Raw genomic sequence first — 17,785 nt, forward strand, 5'->3', positions numbered from 1 at the left:
ATTCCTCCCCAGGTGCAGGACCCTGCACTTGCCTTTGTTGAACTTCATGAGGTTCCTCTCTGCCCACCTCTCCAGCCTGGCCAGGTCTCTCTGAATGGCAGCACRGCCCTCTGGTGTATCAGCCACTCCTCCCAGTTTTGTATCGTCAGCAAACTTGCTGAGGGTGCACTCTGTAAGAATACAAGGTATATACAATATACTATATATAKAGAGAGAGGTTACTATATATATATTTTTTAAGGTTTTTATAAATAAATGAATCAATAAATAAAACCTTAAAACAGAGCCTGTAAAGCACAGAAATAGCTGGTGGAAAAGAAACAAAGATTTAATTCAAGAAAAAAAGGCAGCAGGTCTTGAGACATCTGTAAGTGTCTTACCCTTTCACATTGCCACAGGATATTGGCAGGACAGTCTTTTCTCTGTTGTAAACTAACCCATTTGTGTGAATTTGTTATTTTTTTCTTCACACTAGTGCTCATTTTAGAGAGCATGATTTTTTTTCCAGAAGTAGGATCATTTTCTCCAGTCTTCCCTTGGTGTCTTATTTCAAGTAGATAATACAGTGACATTAGCATTTGATCCAGTGACCCAAGAGAGGTGTTCATACACCTAACAGACAAAAGTGGTTAGTGTATAGACAAACCCAGTGAAAGACATTATAACTTTAGGAAGAAGACAGAAGAAAAGAGAATACAAGAATTTACAGCATCATCTGTGTTACCATGCCCTAAGAAAAGCTGTAAAAGCCTTTCAATGTACCAATAATTGGGGCTTACTGTTTTGGCTGTATGTATAGCACTCATATGGCAGAAACTGTGATAGCAACTCATGCATAATGCAAATGAAGGGTATGTATCCAGTATCTCTCATTGCATTCTCTTCCTCAGTGTTTCCTAAACACTGACTGTTACAACTTTTCCCTTTTTTTTCCCATTTTGTGTTCTACAAACCAGGGTCATAAGTCTTAAGGTATGTCTAAAAGACATAGACATGTCTATATCATAAGTCTAAAATAAGTCAGTCTGACTGCTGAGACATTCTGGCCACCTGTAGAATGTGTACATACACTGTGTGTGGACACACAAATATTTACAGCATGAAAACTGCACATCCAAATACCTACCTGGCACCTCAGTTTGAGCACAGTGTCTGAATTTGAAGACATTTTCTGTTTACCTGTGGGTGTCAACTATGGATTATTAGGCTCTATTTTTAGGTGTGGTTTTTCATCTACTTAAAAGGTAGCATGAGCTCAGAAGCAGAAAAAAATGATCTTTCAACTCCTGTCAGAAGAACGTTCTGTAAAATAGCCATTTTATATACAAGCTCAAAAAAAGCTGTAATTTTATGTGTTCTGCATTCCTACACTAGACTCATCATCTAGTATCCAAGCACCTTTGAATGAATGTTATGACTGTAAGAGGCTGTGGGGTCCAGGCTTTGCGTTAGGGTCCCAGTCCTATCATACAAGGTGTCTGTGACTTTTTCCGATCCCCTTACTTTGTTTTTTTCCCCAAGTATCTTCCACTTTCTGCCGACTCTTCCTCACTGTAGGGGTTTTTATACAGACCATGGGAGCACTCAGAAGCATATGTGAGACAGATGCTTCTCTGTCAGAGCAGTTGTGGCCTCCGTCCCCCCGTCCTCTCCTACTCTGCTGACACTTTCTCTTCCTCTCCCCCAACACACGCATTTCCTGTAAGCTTTTATCACTGTTTTTTTATTCTTGTGAATATGTGTGCAATCAGTTGCAAAAATGTGGTTGACATTTTGGTCTCAAAGTAGACTGGTTTGTGGCCATTTCTATTTTCCTCTGCTGGAGAGACGTGAGACATTAGCTGAGAAAATTTTGTTTCTTGTTTTCACGCATTATATGCTTAACGTCAGGGGTTTTGACACTTCTAAGGAGTAGAGTTGTGAACATCACAGAGAGAGGAGGAGAGGTGCTTTTTATGAAACTGAGACTGATTTAATAAAAGGCTTTGAAGGTTAAGATGAAGGGTCTCAGTATCAAGAACCACCCAACAAAGAAGCTTAGTTTCTTGTGGGTGCATGTTGGAACACTCATCAAAGTCACTGGGAGATGTCTCAACATTTTATAGCGATAATAATCCCAGTTGCACGAGTCCTACATGTTTCTAATGCAAAAAAAGCTTTCCATCCCTGTAGTCCTTATTACAGATGCTCTCTAGGAAATCAGACTAAYACCAGCAGATAACGTTACAGTGATGCAGGCTAAAGGCCCCATTCAAAACTCATTAAAGTCAAAGCAAAGATTCTCATCAGGATATTTTAAGTCAACCCTGAATCACTGAGATACTCTTGCTGACTTAGCTATGAAGGGGCAAGAATCTCAAACAACACTCACAGGAAGAGAAACATACAGGTACGTGCAGAACAGGTTAGTGACCCCTACAAAGAGGTTTCTATTCTCTCTACTTATGACTGTGCAGATGGCGAGTTAACTATTGTATTGAACTCCTACGTGTGATATGCTATATTTGCAAGGAGTGAGGACTTGCTAACTGAAGCAGTGCAATGCCAGTGCTTTAATTTGTTGGGCTATATTAAAATCAGAGTGCAATTAATTTAATGTGCATAGCTCACCTGATCGTAGGAATACTGATGTCTGAAAAGAGGCTTAGAAACTCCTTAAATTCAGCTGAGATTAATGCTTAAAATATTTCATCAGTGAGTGATTAACCCTTTCACAGCTATAAAAGAGTATTTCATAGGCATCTTCAGAAACCTGACAATACCATGATATGGTATTATGGTATTATTCTGGAAACTTTTATTTGCTAGTCAGGACTGTAGCAGAAGAATTCTCTTGTTACTGTATTCACAACATAGAATAATTGCTGGGAAAGTTGATTGTTTAATTTCCATTGCATCTGTATTATTTATTCTGTCTAATAATCTATGACTCTATTCAATAATGATTTGTTTCAGTCTGCTAGATTCCCTGCAAATAAATCTCAGTTTAATTTAGTAGCTGGAATTTTGTAAGCAACAAGGGAAAGTCTTTTAAGTTTCTTTCCTAGTGGTGCTCTGAACTGTACCATTTGGTGTATTGAGTATGGTAACAGAGTCCAGAAAACAGGATCCAGTCACCACAGCATCTTGCCAGGGGCCAGATCTGGGTTTTGTTGACAAATTCAAGGCAAGCAACATCACTGAAGACTATTTCCTAAGACCTTCATAGCACAAAGATGTAATTTACCACTCTCAAATTTTGTATGTAAACTTCTCTCATCCTTTAATATCCCACTCCCATCCTGCCAATCAGTTCATCTACCAGTCTTGGAAGTTCACTTCAAGTCATCTGAGTATCCACAGGCTCCTGAGTAGTTTTAGATGTTTCTTTACTTGACCAAATACTATCTAAAGTGGTATAGCTGGAAGCTCATCCAAACTCCCAGGCTCCTTCCTCATCTCATGTTAGAGCAAGCCTGCAGCCCCTTCTGGGCTCTCTTTTGGGGGAAATAGAAATAGCACCTGCTCTCAGTGCTAGGTGATATTCTAAGTGGCATGCACTTTTTAACCAGCTGGAAATTCACCATCTGTTTCATTGCTGATGATGGAAAATGATACAAGTTAGTTCAGTTCAAGACTTCCATTTTCCTCCTAACGCTGGAGAACTGTGTGACTTGACTAACACCCAAATGTTTAGTATTTTCTATTTTTTTCCAGAACACACACAGACAATAATCACAGATTCTTGAATCCAGATGAAAGGAACCTCTGTCTTTATCTTCCTTGGCTGTGGTTGTCCTGTGCTCAAGGTACCTACCACACCTGCTGGCTGAGGTCTTGCTGTGGGAGCACTGTCAGTTTGGCACAAGCCCCACTGAAGTTTCTGCCAACCCTTGCAGAGGTTACATTTACTGTTCTTTATAGTTTGATAGCTGTGCCTTTCTGCTTCACTTAACCTCTGCTTAGCCTTTTGCAGGAAACCCACGAGATTCATAGGTTCTGTGGAACTAAGGTAGAGTTCACCATGACTGCTGACAGCTACACTGAGATTCAGATACCACCATATTAAAACAAAAGAAGGTTTCCTGTCCTCCATACACGTATCCTACCAAGCGAGGAAACAACTGGAATAAATCAGAATAGAAACCCATTCTACACAGAGCACCAAGGGGCAGGCTGTTCTTGGATTTAGGTAAAAGAGAGATTTTTTCCCCTACTGTTCTCTCTGAATAAGGGCTGAGCATAGTACTAGTTCCTCTGCTAAACTGGATCCAGACTCTGCACTCTGTTGTGTGAAGTGGTGGCAGAAACAAGAGAAAGGTTTTTTCAGTAGTGAGYTGTGGGCTGTCTATCTGTATAAGCTGGAACGTGGTGGCACAGGATCCTAGGTTGCACTCCCTCAGCATGCCTGGAGCTAGGAGACGGATGTTGTCCCTTGGCCCCAATGCCATTGCAACTGTCATGATAGCACATTCATATTTCAAAGAGACCATAAGTAACATAATCTAAATGTGTATTGGAGATCTGTTTGCTGTATTTGCTGCGACTGTTACTTTCTACACTTCAGTTTGGACTGCCATTATGGAAACCATAGTGGTAATTGGTAATTTCTTGCTGAAATGTAGTCAAGAACTAGTGAATATACATTTAGTATGCTATAAGCAAACTTAAAAAAATGCAAATTAAAAAAAAATCCAGTGATTCAAAGTGTACACAGAGGGAAAAATGTAACAAATCAAACATTACCAAAGCATTCTTGGTAGGAGTGGTTTTTTTTCTGCAGATCCCTTTCCCCATTCCCAGGGAAAGGGTAGGGGAGATTCCAGGATTTCTCCTGTGAAAAACATACAAACAAAAATTGGAGACAGTTCAACTGAATTCAACTGATCAATAGATTTCTACAAGATCTAATAGATTAACTTTTGATAGTCTTGAGTGAATACCATGCTACACAGACCTCAGTAAAAGAGAGATATTGGGCTTCCTTGGGGGACCAGAGAGGCTTCTAGCTCTACAACTGGTGAAAGTTGCACAGCCTCCTGGAAAACTGTCTGTTGCCCTGCACTTGGGGTTTTAACTGCATAAAAACAGCAGGCCTAATAATGAAACTAATGAGGCTTAGGGCTCATACATTTCACAATGCAAAGTGCCCAAAGCATAGTCAGTGGTGGGAAGCTAAAACAAAATCAACATAGGACTAAATTACACATTTTTCATAGTGAGGGCAATGTAATTCAACTCACTCACATGCAGGAAACTTTTCATATGCAGTCTTTATGCTTAGGCTAGATGTCTATGTATTCTACCACCAACAGAAATTACGTGCTTTACATAAGACTGATGCCCACATTTGCCTTGTGTTGTGGGAGCCGATTAGATATTCCCTGTTAAGGTTAATTTTTGCTGCCAGAAGACTCTAATGGGATATTTTTGAAGTTATCAGACYGATACTGCAGGATCTGAGAAGGTGCAGTTTCACAGGAACACAGGTCTAGAAAGAACCTGTTGGCTCACTGAATTCAGTATCCTGCTATTCCAGGTGGTCATGTTCGATTAGCTGTGTGTCTGTGTGTCTGTCTCTCTATCTATCTATCCATATGTTTAAGGTAAGGCTGGGGCATAGAAAAATAAAAATTGTGTTACATAATTTGAAGGCAAAAACTTCTGCTATACATCAGTCACTATTTTGCACAGCTAGTACATAGAAAATCATCACTATTTTGCTGTCTTTTCTTGTCCTGGGCCTGGATCAGATTTCTGCTTGACATAGCATTACACTTCCAGTGACTTTGTTTGACAGAGATATAGTAAGAGTGATTTAGTAGCTATTTGATGGAAGAAACTTGGAGCTGAGCAGGCCCTGTTTTGAATGCTTTTTGGGCTGGATTGGAAAAAAAGGGCCCTCCATACACTGCTTTAATGACTCATAATTATAAACAAGTTGGAAGATGCTGAAAGTCTCATGAAGCAGACAGTGTAAGGAGAGAGCATTTCACCTGTGTAGCTGTTGGGATCACAGGATTATTCAGGTTAGAAAGGGCTTCTGGAAGTCTTCTAACCCAACCTCCTGCTCAAAGCAGGACTAAATTTGAGGTTAGATCAGGTTGCTCAGGACCTTGTCCAGTCATGACATGAAAATCTCCAAGGATGGAGATTCCACAGCTTCTTTGAGCAACCTGTTCTAGCACTTCACAGCACTCATGGGGAATTTTGTTTTCTTTATATTCTATCAGAATTTCCCTTGCTGCAACCTGCAACCATTATCTCTTCTCCTCTCCCTGTACACCTCAGAGAAATCTGTCTCTTTTCTGTAACTCCCCATTAGTAGTTGAAGATAACAGCTGGATCTTCCTTTCATCTTCTCTTCTGCATATTCAACAAATCCAAGTCTCTCCTTCTCTCCTTGTATGCCACCTGTGCCAGTCCCCTAACCATCTTAGTGGATCTGTGCTGAACTTCTTCCAGTTTGTCCATATCTCTTTTGTATGGGACATCCTAAAACTGTTCACAGTGTTCCAGGTGTAGCCTCACTAGTGCTGAAACACTAAAAAATTTAATTAACCGCACAGAGGAAATGGATGATACAACAGCAGTGTCAATTGACATGTAAATCCATTATCAGCTTGAAGGTACAAGAGCTGCTAGCAGTTTCCAATAGTGGATCAGCCTGATAAGTTTCTGAGAATTTAGTTTAATAAGAAGTCTTACTAAAGAGGTCAACAATGAGAGAGATCAACATCCAAATAATATAAAAGACAAATTATTATAACAGAAACTCTTGTTTCTCTATTGACTGTATGTGCCAAGCTATTTTTGTTCTTTACAAGACAACTATTTCATACCTTGTTAATTTTGAACAAAGTGGTATTTAAAATTTAAATGGCAGCTTAACTGGAAAAAATGAWCTAGAAGTCACTAAAAGGAAAATACTGTGATTGATTTTTTCTTTCTTTCTTGCCTACAATTATAATCCTCCTTTTACGGTCTGGATAACTTGGCAGTATACACAAGAGGTACATAGGGGGTATGCAGTAGATTTCAAGAGAGGAACTAAAATTTTATGCAGCAATGTCTATTTCCTGTGTAACTGCTTAAAGAATTATTAAGGTACAAGCAATTTCATGTTGTAAACCTTACTGATGTATTTCTAGTCTTTCAGTCTTTGGCATAACAGTAATTATTATGACATGGAAACGTGCCAGTGCACTTACTGTTGAGAAGCATGTGGTCAGTTAACTTAAAATACAGTTACYACGAGAAGTGAAAATTTACCTTTTCAAGTGTTGATCCTTTCTCAAATATAGCCACAAAGATTGATACAATTTTTGCAAAAAATGACTGTTACCCATAACTTCACAAGGCCAAGTCAGCCATTTAATTAGAAAAAAAAAAGGTATTCTAGCACCTACTCAGCATTCCCACCTTATCCCATTCTGAGTTGAGGCAAAGCTGCCATTGATTTTATTTTAACTATTATGTAGGACTTTTCGTTGCCACTAAGTGTACCATAAAACACAGGCTTGTTTTGCAATGCTGCCTGGGAATATTTTGCAATGCTGTGACAATGCAAAACTGAGCTCCGTGCTAGTGAAAGCATATTTGTGAGGCTCTGCACAGACCTAGGGCCAGACTGTGTGGGTAGGAACCAACAAGGTTAATGGGTGCAAGGAGCCTCCTGCTCTCCGGCATGGCTAGTCTCAGGAACACAGATGCAATCTCCGTGTTTCCATACAAGATAAATCAACCCAAGGGAGAAAGATCATAGGACTGCAGCACCTTTTTGAGGTTTGTCTTTTCCTGGTCTGTTCCAGGAGATTATTGTCACAGGAAATAGAGCAGTTTCTGCAGTGGGAAAGATATGAAGACACCATTAGGACTGGCTGTCAAAGTGAAGAATTCCTAGATGTACAGAGCCCAGCTATAGCTGGACCCTTGTAACCTCTTCATTTTTGCAATAGTCCTGTATTGAATGCACTGCCAGTCACTGGTATTATGCCCATATTATTTTCCACTTTCTACAGTTGTTATGTTAAAATAGCAATAAAAATATAGTAAACAGCACCTCGGTATACTTGCTATAATTTTTGAAAGGTCCTATAAGGTTAAGTACGTTATCTGGAAAGCCAGCTGCCTTCTCTACTCCTCCCAGTTCTCGATAAGTCCCCCTCAAATGGAGGACAGGTTGAAACCCCATCTGCACTGACGTTTTGGACTTTATCTGCTGGTCCTTATCTCTTCTGCCATGCAACCTACATGCACGGAACCCCAAACTTCTGCACATTAACAGCAAAAAGATTAAAAGAAGAAACACGTCTTTTCCTTCTGTACAAGTAGAAGACCTGAATGCCAATGAATGAGTTCAGTCCAAAATATCAGAGCAGAATATCAATAAGGGACACACATCTTCCTTCAGCAGAAATGAAGACGTCATTTCTGCTGCATCTTCCTCAGTGTGTGCAGTGCAGAACGTGCTCTGTGTCAGTTGATGCTATGTCTCCAATAACAGACTGCTGCTTTTATTACTGCTGCTGTGTCTAGCAACCCAAGTAATGAGTGAGGTTATATCATGGCAGGGACTTTATATGGAGAGGGAATAGTCTGCCCTGAAAAACTCAGACTCTTCACCAACTAAACAGAAAAAAAGGGTGAGGGGGGAAACAATACCCAAAGAACTGAAGATCCGTACGACACCCCAGATGAATCTGGCTCTCCTGGTGGGGTCGTGACCCCAGCCTCATTCTGCACTTGTGACCAAACGGTGAATTCAGGGAGGGGCGCATCATTTTCAGAAGGGTGCATTTGGTACTTACAGTGAAGAATAGCTCAAATGTATCGGATCATGGTGCATGCTGCTCAGCCCTTTTTCTCCCTGACTGCAGGTTACGTTAGCAAGCACAAGGCCTTGGAGTACCCCTAAGTGAAGAGTTCTGTTAGATCGTTTGCAGAGCAAAGCTTTGGCTCCAAGGGCAGACAGAAGCTGGTACATCTGTGTGTACCCCTCTGGATTATATCTAGTGTGTCTGATTTTTCTTTATTATTTTGCGTATCATTTTGAATAACAATTTATTTTTCTTTTTATGGGATAAGGGAAGGCAAGTAAAGTAGATTTATGGTTCATGCTTTTAATTAGTGTTTATTATTAAATATTTGAGACCATTATTGCCTTTGCTCACTTGAAGCAGCAGCACAGCTTGACGTTATTGTAAACATCAGTTAACCTGAATTCATGGAAAAAATATAAATATTATTCAAAATGCGTATACTGGGATCAGTGAAACATACAACTGCATGGGAAATGTAATGTCAAATTTCTAGCAGATAACACCTAATACATAACATTATGTTAAGGATTGTAAGAGGCCATTACATTGCATGACAAAACTTTTAATGTCATGTTTTATGCAAGACAACCACAACTTTCAAAGCTCTTTCAAATGTTCCACAGCTTAAAAGTACTTTAGTTATCAAAACCACAATGTTTTATGAAATATCAGTGGACGGAGGACAGAGGTGATATTTTCTTTTTTTGCAGAGGGTATGAGAAAGCCACTAGCTTGACAGATGACAGTATTACTATTAATCTATGTATCATTGTATGAACTACAATGATACCATTCACCTATTAAAAACAAAATCCTTCTTACGCTGGCAAATCGACAATCAAAAGGGTCAGGTGGTGTAAGTTCAATATTTCATCACTGAGAAAAAATGTTGGTGTATGCTGCGTTATTGATAACTACAATGTTTTGGGAAATGATTTGGCATTAAAAAGCTTTTAAAGAGTATACTGCATGTAGTCCAAGTGAATATTTTATGCTGATAGATACTGTGTTTCTTTTAGAGACAGGAAAATATTTAGAGGCTGTCTACTGTTTGGAGGGAGGAAATCCTCTTAACCAGATGCCCTACTATTTATAAACAAAATTATTAAGAAAATGTGATTTCTGTGGGGAACTTTGATGTTCCAAAGTTAATATTAAAAAGTTCATAGTTCAAAGGGCAATCAGATATAGGCTTTTGGTTACAGCTTATTGTAAAGACAAGGTTTAGCTGCATAAATCAAATGTAGCTTTTCGTACGGGTATTCCTGACATTAAAATCTGATCAGGTACCACCTCTTTAAAAATGTGCATTTTTTTTCTTGACATGAATTTTACTAACATGAAAAATGGATATTTTGCCCTGTTATGTCTGCAGTCCACTTTTAGTTAAAGTATCAGAATTTCCTATTCTTCTGGTAGTTAAAAGATTTTGTTATGAAGTTTCAGAGGCACAGCAGAAGTGATAGGAACTGCTATGTTAGTGAAACTCAGGTTTAATAATTAAATTCAGGTTACTAGAGGAGAGGATATTGTTCTTAAAAATTTCTTCAAGTTCTGTGATTACATAATTTCTGTACAGTTTAAACTGGTTACAAGTGGAGTATTCAAAGTTCTTACCCAAAATTGCATAACTGTTGTGCACCTTTAAGCATACCTGTGCACTCTACCTTTACGCTAGTGTTATCACAGAATATACTGATGTTCTGTGGGGCTTGCATGTGTTTCTGACTCACACTGCAACGTTACTGCTGCCTTAGGCTGAAACCTTTGCTTTGGCATGCTTCACTTAATGGCAAATTGCCTGGGTACCAGCAGCTGTGAGATGGCATTTCTTTAAATTTCAGCTCAAGTAGCACTTATCTGTACACAAAGGGTACTGCTGGTAGTAGTCAACAGAAAGGAGGAGTCATCCGTTAATTCTACAGGATTTTTGTATAACCAAATAAATTACTCTGTGTGAACGAATTCATAGCTCTGAGCACACGATAACTATGTATTATCTGTTCTGCTGCATCAATAACACTGAACAGTGGGTGGTCTATTATCTGGTTTATTCCTGCTTTTGGTGAGTGCAGTTAGTTTGGCAAGCATTGGAATTATATTTAATTAAAGCTAAATTAAAAACAACCCATTTTACTCATATCCTTTCCTGTTAGCAGAAATTTTCTATTTGCTAAAGAAGATTCTTGGCTGGGAAAAAGCCAATATTCTTTAACATACCTTCTGCCTCGAGGAGTTTAGTTAGGTAGAAACTCAAACCATATTGCTCAGTAGGCTCAACAAGGTGACTTCTCGAATGCTTTATAATTAAGGAGGGTTATTAATACCTTTAGATGTGTTACTGTTGTAGTACCTAACATACAGGGACCCAGTAGTACGTAACATTTGAAGACCCTGGTGTAGAGGATTGCAGCTTAAGAACAGGGTTGTAACAAAGAGCGTTAATATATATAAATGTCTTTTATATATAAATGTATATATAAATGTATATATAAATGTCATTATATATAAATGTATAAATGTCTTTTCTCCTCCACTCTGCCCTATATAAGCATCTAGTGCAAAGTAACAAAAGCTCCATTATTACTTGGGCACAAGTTCAGGAACAATTGTGTTATACGTATTCTGAATTTGCAAGTTTTGCTCACATCAGTGGAAGAACTAAGTCAGAAAGCAAATGTTTTTGAAAATCCCAGGAAGAAATAAAATTACTGACATATTTAAGATATTGGATTTAATAATTCTGTTAGAAGGAATGACCTGCTTTGAACTTCCGCAAGAAATGTGTTCATGTATATACGTCTGAGAAATACACTATGTCTAGTGTGTGCTATAGAGATATAAAATTTATTAGGTGTCTTATGTCACAAACCACAAGTTTTTTTGGCAAGACTACTGCTCAGATGTTCTTTCTGATGGATTGTTACTTCTGTGTCACTGTACATCCATGATAACACACTCTACTGGAGCCAGTCTGTATAATTTTATCACAGTGAGTCCAAAAAAACTATCCTGCCATATCACACAAACATTTTATTTATAGGCCAGTAGGACAGAAACCTTCCCATTACTTATCTTTTATAACACTTCACATAATGTGACATCAGGTAGTGGACAAAATGTAGTTAGCTCCAGCTCCAGAGATGCCTGTAGTAGGACTAATTAAACGGAAAAGCAGAGCAGGCATGAACTGTGTGACTCTGTAACAGGGGAATAAACTATTCTGCTAACATCTCTGAAGCAGCAGACTCTCTCTCTTGAGACAGAATAAGTTACCACTCTGGTCTCTGCTATTTCAGCACATAAGAGTGTGTAGTACAAATGACCTGAAGCATACATTGGATTACAAAAATCTGGGATGTCCTTATAGTGAAACAAAGAAAAAGTGTCAGGGGCCTACATGACTTTTGTTTGCTTTAATTAAGCAGAAAAGTAGCAGAGAAAAACAGCCGGAAATTTGTTTTAATTTTCCATCATGCTATCACCAAACACTAGTTATGCTGCCAAAATGTATAGGCTCACTTTCTCTCTTCTCATTGGCTTGTGTACTGGCGCACTGAGGGCTACAGAGAGCTGGTGACAGAGAAGAGTAGTTCCTCATCCCTGCCTCACAGAGAAAACCCAGGACTGCCCCATATCATCCCAAAATTGGGCAGCCATACTCAGGAAAGGAATAAGAAGATATACTAGTACTGGTGCTGCTCTAATCCTTGCTGAAACAAAATGCAAAGCCCTATCTACTTCAGTCAGTTTTGCCACGGACCTTCCTGCAGACAGCCTATGGTAAAAGTCCTGATGCTGTTTAGTTTTTYGGCCAGCTGAATCGCTCCTTGTTAGTCCTTACGTAACGCACATGTACCTGCCTGCATGGAAAGGGGTGGTCTGAGCCTCCCAGCTGCACCACCTTACAATTTCTGTCTTCGTCCTAGAGGCACCAGATTGATTTGGGATAGCAGAGACCTCACACAGGTTGGGCTATGTTGTCCTAGGCATGGGTTTATATCCTGGAAACAAAAATACACCCCAGACCTCTCATGTCAAATAAACCCCCCAGAACCAACTAAAAATATAATTAAGAACTGGCACATCAGTTCTTGTTGTGTTTCAACATGAAATAGCATAATTTTTGATTTGGATAAGGCATCCAAGTCAACATAGCGAAATCCTGCCCTTACCTGCTTAATGAAGTGGAAACATTTCACCTTTCAAAGCCTTTTGGCCCTTTTTTCTTGGAAGACATGATTAATATCACCTGACTCAATGTTATTTCTCCACACATAACCATCACGCACACTTTATGGAGATTCAACATTAATATTTCTAGAAGTTTTAACAACCTGTCTCAGGACTTGAGAAATGAAAGATAAAAGGAAAGTTTTCAAGTTTGTTTACTGTTGCATAGGACTCAATTTTTTTATGCCATGCATTTTTTATTTATCAAAAGCAGACTTCACATTGCCCCAGATAAAGTGATGACTGCAAACTGTATTTTTACACTCAGGTTTAGTAGATATTCAGAGTTATCATCTGTAGGTCATAACTATGAGTTCAAGCTGCAGATTTGCCCTCCCACCTCTGTGCATTGCTGATATTTTGCYGGGGATCTTCGTGAATGCCCTCGGGCTCAACAGCAGCATCACATTCCCAGAGGATCTGCTTTCTCCGGTCCGGTCTCAGGCTGTTGGCTCCCAAATGTTGGCTGTTCAGGTCCCGGCACAGCAGCAGCAGCAGCACCCGGCTCTGTGCCCCGCTGGGTGCACATACAGAGAAGGTCCCTGCTGGCTGAGCTGTGGGGTTTTGCCTACCGCTCTCAAGCACCTTGTGACTCACTAACATAAATATTCTGCAGTTTGGGAACTCCTGCCTCAGCAGAAGAGCACCACACTGGAGATAGGTCTCAAGACATATTCTCTTTCTGAGGATACTTTGAGCACAGTGATGGAATAGTGTAAAAAATGTATTCTAACAAACAAAAAAATGCCATTGTCGACAACAGTGCTGTCACTGGCGTATGTTATTAACTCAAACTCACATGCAGCTGGAGAGGGCAGAAAAAGGGCCCAAAGAACATTCCCAAAGAAGGAGCACCAAACAGATACGCAAGTGTAGGAAGGAGGGAAAATGCCTTTCATACACCTGCCAATTTGTATTCCACGGAATAAAATCCTGGGCTTCCCATGATATAAGACCTTCAGGTTAATGAATCCACACAGTTTAACGCTGTTGCTAAGTAAACAAGTTACTCTGAGAAATGACTGTACCTGTTACTCTTTTAAATTGATTCATCTTTTAAATAATGAACAGATAAGACTAGTTTGCTGAACTCTTATGTAGCAATCTATAATATTTTAATTTGCGCAATTTCTGCCTTCACATTATCAAAAGTGGTACCTATTTTTGCTTGTATTTGTTCTTCAGTAGTTTATTACTCAACACTACAAATGAGTCATTTCTTTTCAGACTAGATTACAGAAAACAGTAAAGAACAAAAGATAAAATCTCCATGAAAGGGGATCAGGAGAGAGTGTTCTGCACAGCAAAATACCTGCTGTTTCTGTACCTAAAATGTCATCATGGCCATTAAAATGTTATTCTAAATGCTGTAAAAACCAGTCACTAACACATACAAGCAGAAATATCTCTGCCAATATGTTACTAGACTGAGATCACTCTCCAAATCTGACTGATACGTTCTTCTGCAGTATGCTTCAAACAAATTCCTGTAGCAGTTCTTATTTGTGAGGCATTAAGTATTACAGTACATGGTCTGAAAAACTGTAGAATTAGATATAAACACAGATATAGTGTGAGGCGTGTACAGCTCAGCCAGGCAAGCTCCTAAAGGCATGCTTATATAGCATAGGCTTGCATGCATTAAAGCCTAGCATAAAAGTGCCATTCTTGAAAACCCAATTCTCTGGTATCCCAGTCAGTTATGGCTGTACAAGGTGAGCTTAAAGTCCAGCCTGGGCAATACAGTTTGCATTCCCTGAACATGACAAGTTCAATGCAATGGTAAACTAAGCCCACAGTTCTAGAAATTTGACGGTGGAGTACAAAAGAAGTAAAGACACCACTACTTCATAACCGTGTATAACAAGGTATAGTATTTGATTCCTAACAGTTTAGCAGCTCCTACTGCCTGTTCCCAATTTGTAGCTGGAGTCTCATGTGATCTAATTGACTTTTGCAATAGCAACAACAGTTAGAGTCTGACCTCCAGGGATCAGTGTTGATAAAACAGGATTATTATCTTTATGGACCTAGGTCAAAAGCTGGGGTTTGCAATTTCAGATATAAACAGCATGCACAGATGAACTGCTTGAAAATAAAACTTTTGTTTCTGTGTAATTGCTTTTAGCAATGAGAAAAGGAAAGGAAAATTATGTGACATACATGCCAAGATGTTTGCAAACAGAATGTTTCTCTCAGGCACTACCACCCAAAGTTGTTTAGAAACTTCATTAAAAATTTAGGAAAAGCAAAATAAATATTTGTAAAGGAAACCTCAGTTAATATTATGGAGCTTAACTCTTACTGGACAGCTGAATGCTTGGGCTAATGGATGGATCTTGTCCTCGTGCAGGAGCAGTAAGGGAGGTTATAAGGAATAGCCCCAGCCCCTGGGCGATGCAGAGACTCTCTGAGGCAGAGCAGGTACCACAGAAGTGACTCCTTTGCTTGTGCTCTGCAGAACCCCTAACAAACACTTTCAGACCACTTGGCCTAATTATGTATCCTCTTGTGTACTGGGAAAGAAAGGGGACTGATGCCCAGGTCAGGGCATCACGTTCCAGCTGAGATCTATGGGTGTTCAGGAGCAGGGCCCAACTTTGGGCTTTGAAGAGCCTACCTTGCAAAGGTATTTAGCCAGAGTTAAGTAGCTATGAGATAAAAAAGGCATTCAGAAAGATCCTGTCCAACTCTCAACATGCCTAAATTCATCAGCACTTATCTTTTGGCTTGTATGTTCCCCACACTGTCAGCTCTCCTCAGTAAATGCAGGGGTAAATAATAAGCTTTATGCTGACTCTCTGAAACATCCTGTTAGGGCCAGAAGTTTAGGATTTCTCTCTGGATCTTGTCCTGTGGAATTTTTCTTTTGTAATGCAGATAAAGTAGGAAATGGCATCCAGAAATACAGCAGCTAGTGATTTGGGGATTCTCCATTTTGAGTCCTGAAAGTCAGCAATCAGTAATCCCAAGCCAAGCATTTATTATCAAGAATTGCTTCTGAAAACTTGGCTCACTCTCCTGTCTCTCTTTATGATCCATACGTTCTGCCTTCTTTTGCTAATATTAAAAAAAAAAAAACCTATATCACCATTAAAAAAATCTGTAATGATCCTACAGCATATTCTTTTTATAGCTTTATGTTGTTTATGTGCATTATAGCAAACAAATTATAACAAGCCTTCACTTGCCAGTATGCTCTAAACTAAGTAAATAAGAGAGTCTCCTCTCTTGATGGTCACTCCTTTATTTGTTTGCTGACTAAAATCAGATGTTCTCACATTAAGACAGGACAGACACATGAGTTTCTCTGATGCTTTGCTCAGAATCATACAGCAGGCACAAGTGTAGGTTTGTCTGAACACTGGTCTACACGTCTGAGCAATGGCATGAGAGAAGGGAGAAAGTAGCTATTTTAAAGTATTTATGTGTTCTTAATAAAAGCCATGAATAAAATGGCCTTTTTTACTAGCAACAAAAAAAGGGGGGGGAAGACTTAAGCTTTTCATTTGATCCTCATTAGATGCCATTAGCAGCTGTGGCAGTTACAGAAAAGGTTTCTTCTCAGTACAAGGAGAAGCTGTGTGTGAAAAGCAGAGATAAAGTCTGAGGTACTGTTTTCTGAGTGCTTTTTCAAGTAGCTCAGTGGAACTAAAAAATGCTCCTTTAAACTATATCAGCTTTGGAGAGACAGCAGGAGGATCTTGAAATCAGAAAACAAAATATTTTAGAGTTACTGAACAGAGTCTTTCTGCATGAAGGATTGAAAGCACATGACCATGTGGAATTTAAACTGAATTAAAAATACAATATTTATATAACTGTCCTTCCTGTCATTTTTTCAGACCTCTGATATTGTTGTAGAGAAATAATCCTCTGCGAAGTATAACAACACACCACGGGATCTTGTTCCCATAGAWCTGAGATTTTTTAGTTTAATCTTCACCTAAACAAATATTCCCTTAAATAAAATAGAATAATATACTCAGTGGCATGGGCTGAGTGTTTTTAGCAGCTTAGAAGAGTAAACATCAGCCCCATGTTCCTGTTTCCTATGGCCCTGCTTCCTTTCCCACGTGCTGTACTTCTCTGACTGCTTGACCTGTGCTGAGGCTTTGCAGGTTCCATGCTCTTTCCTTAGCTCTAACAACGCTGCGGTGCTCTGCCGCTCACGAGCCACAAAACAAGCTCTGCCACCGTTGTTTGGGAATCGTGGCTGAAATTTCTGTACTTCATGAGAAATGTTTCCATGTCAGTGCCAGAGAGCCATTTGACTTTCTCTTCACTAGAACATGCTGCTTCTCTTATCTTGACCTTTCTGCCTCTTTTGACTCCCTTCCATTTTTTTTCTGCACTGTTCCTTTTTCTCTGAACTACTGGATTCTTGATGAGCTTTACTAGATTTGTTACTGAATATGCATCTCTTAAGATTTTTTTTTTCTTTTTAACTGATGTATCCCAAAGAAAGAAATGCCTGTTTCACAGAATCACAGAATCACAGAACAGTTGAGGTTGGAAGGGACCTCTGGAGATCATCTAGTCCAACCCCCCCGCTCAAGCAGGGTCACCTAGAGCACATTGCACAGGATTGCATCCAGGCGGGTTTTGAATATCTCCAGAGAAGGAGACTCCACCACCTCTCTGGGCAACCTGTTCCAGTGCTCTGTCACCCTCACAGTGAAAAAGTWTTTCCTCATGTTCAGATGGAAGTGCCTGTGTTTCAGTTTGTGCCCGTTGCCTCACGTCCTGTC

The 17,785-nt window shown here is 39.5% G+C and overlaps 1 long non-coding RNA gene across 2 annotated transcripts; it reads right to left on the bottom strand.

The window, feature by feature from the left end:
• Window positions 1-131: 131 nt before the first annotated feature.
• On the bottom strand, window positions 132-11,680 carry LOC112973030. Of its 2 annotated transcripts, XR_003255860.1 has the most exons (4): window positions 7,252-11,680; window positions 4,726-4,813; window positions 381-612; window positions 133-170 (listed from the first exon to the last, which is right to left on the bottom strand). It is a non-coding gene; the product is annotated as an uncharacterized LOC112973030 (long non-coding RNA). The 2 variants fall into 2 exon arrangements; XR_003255861.1 differs by lacking the exon at window positions 381-612 and having other exon boundaries at window positions 132-170.
• Between the last annotated feature and the right edge of the window lie 6,105 nt (window positions 11,681-17,785).

This window comes from Apteryx rowi, unplaced genomic scaffold (assembly GCF_003343035.1).
Source record: "Apteryx rowi isolate R43461 unplaced genomic scaffold, aptRow1 scaffold_516, whole genome shotgun sequence".
In the NCBI taxonomy this organism is placed as follows: domain Eukaryota; kingdom Metazoa; phylum Chordata; class Aves; order Apterygiformes; family Apterygidae; genus Apteryx; species Apteryx rowi.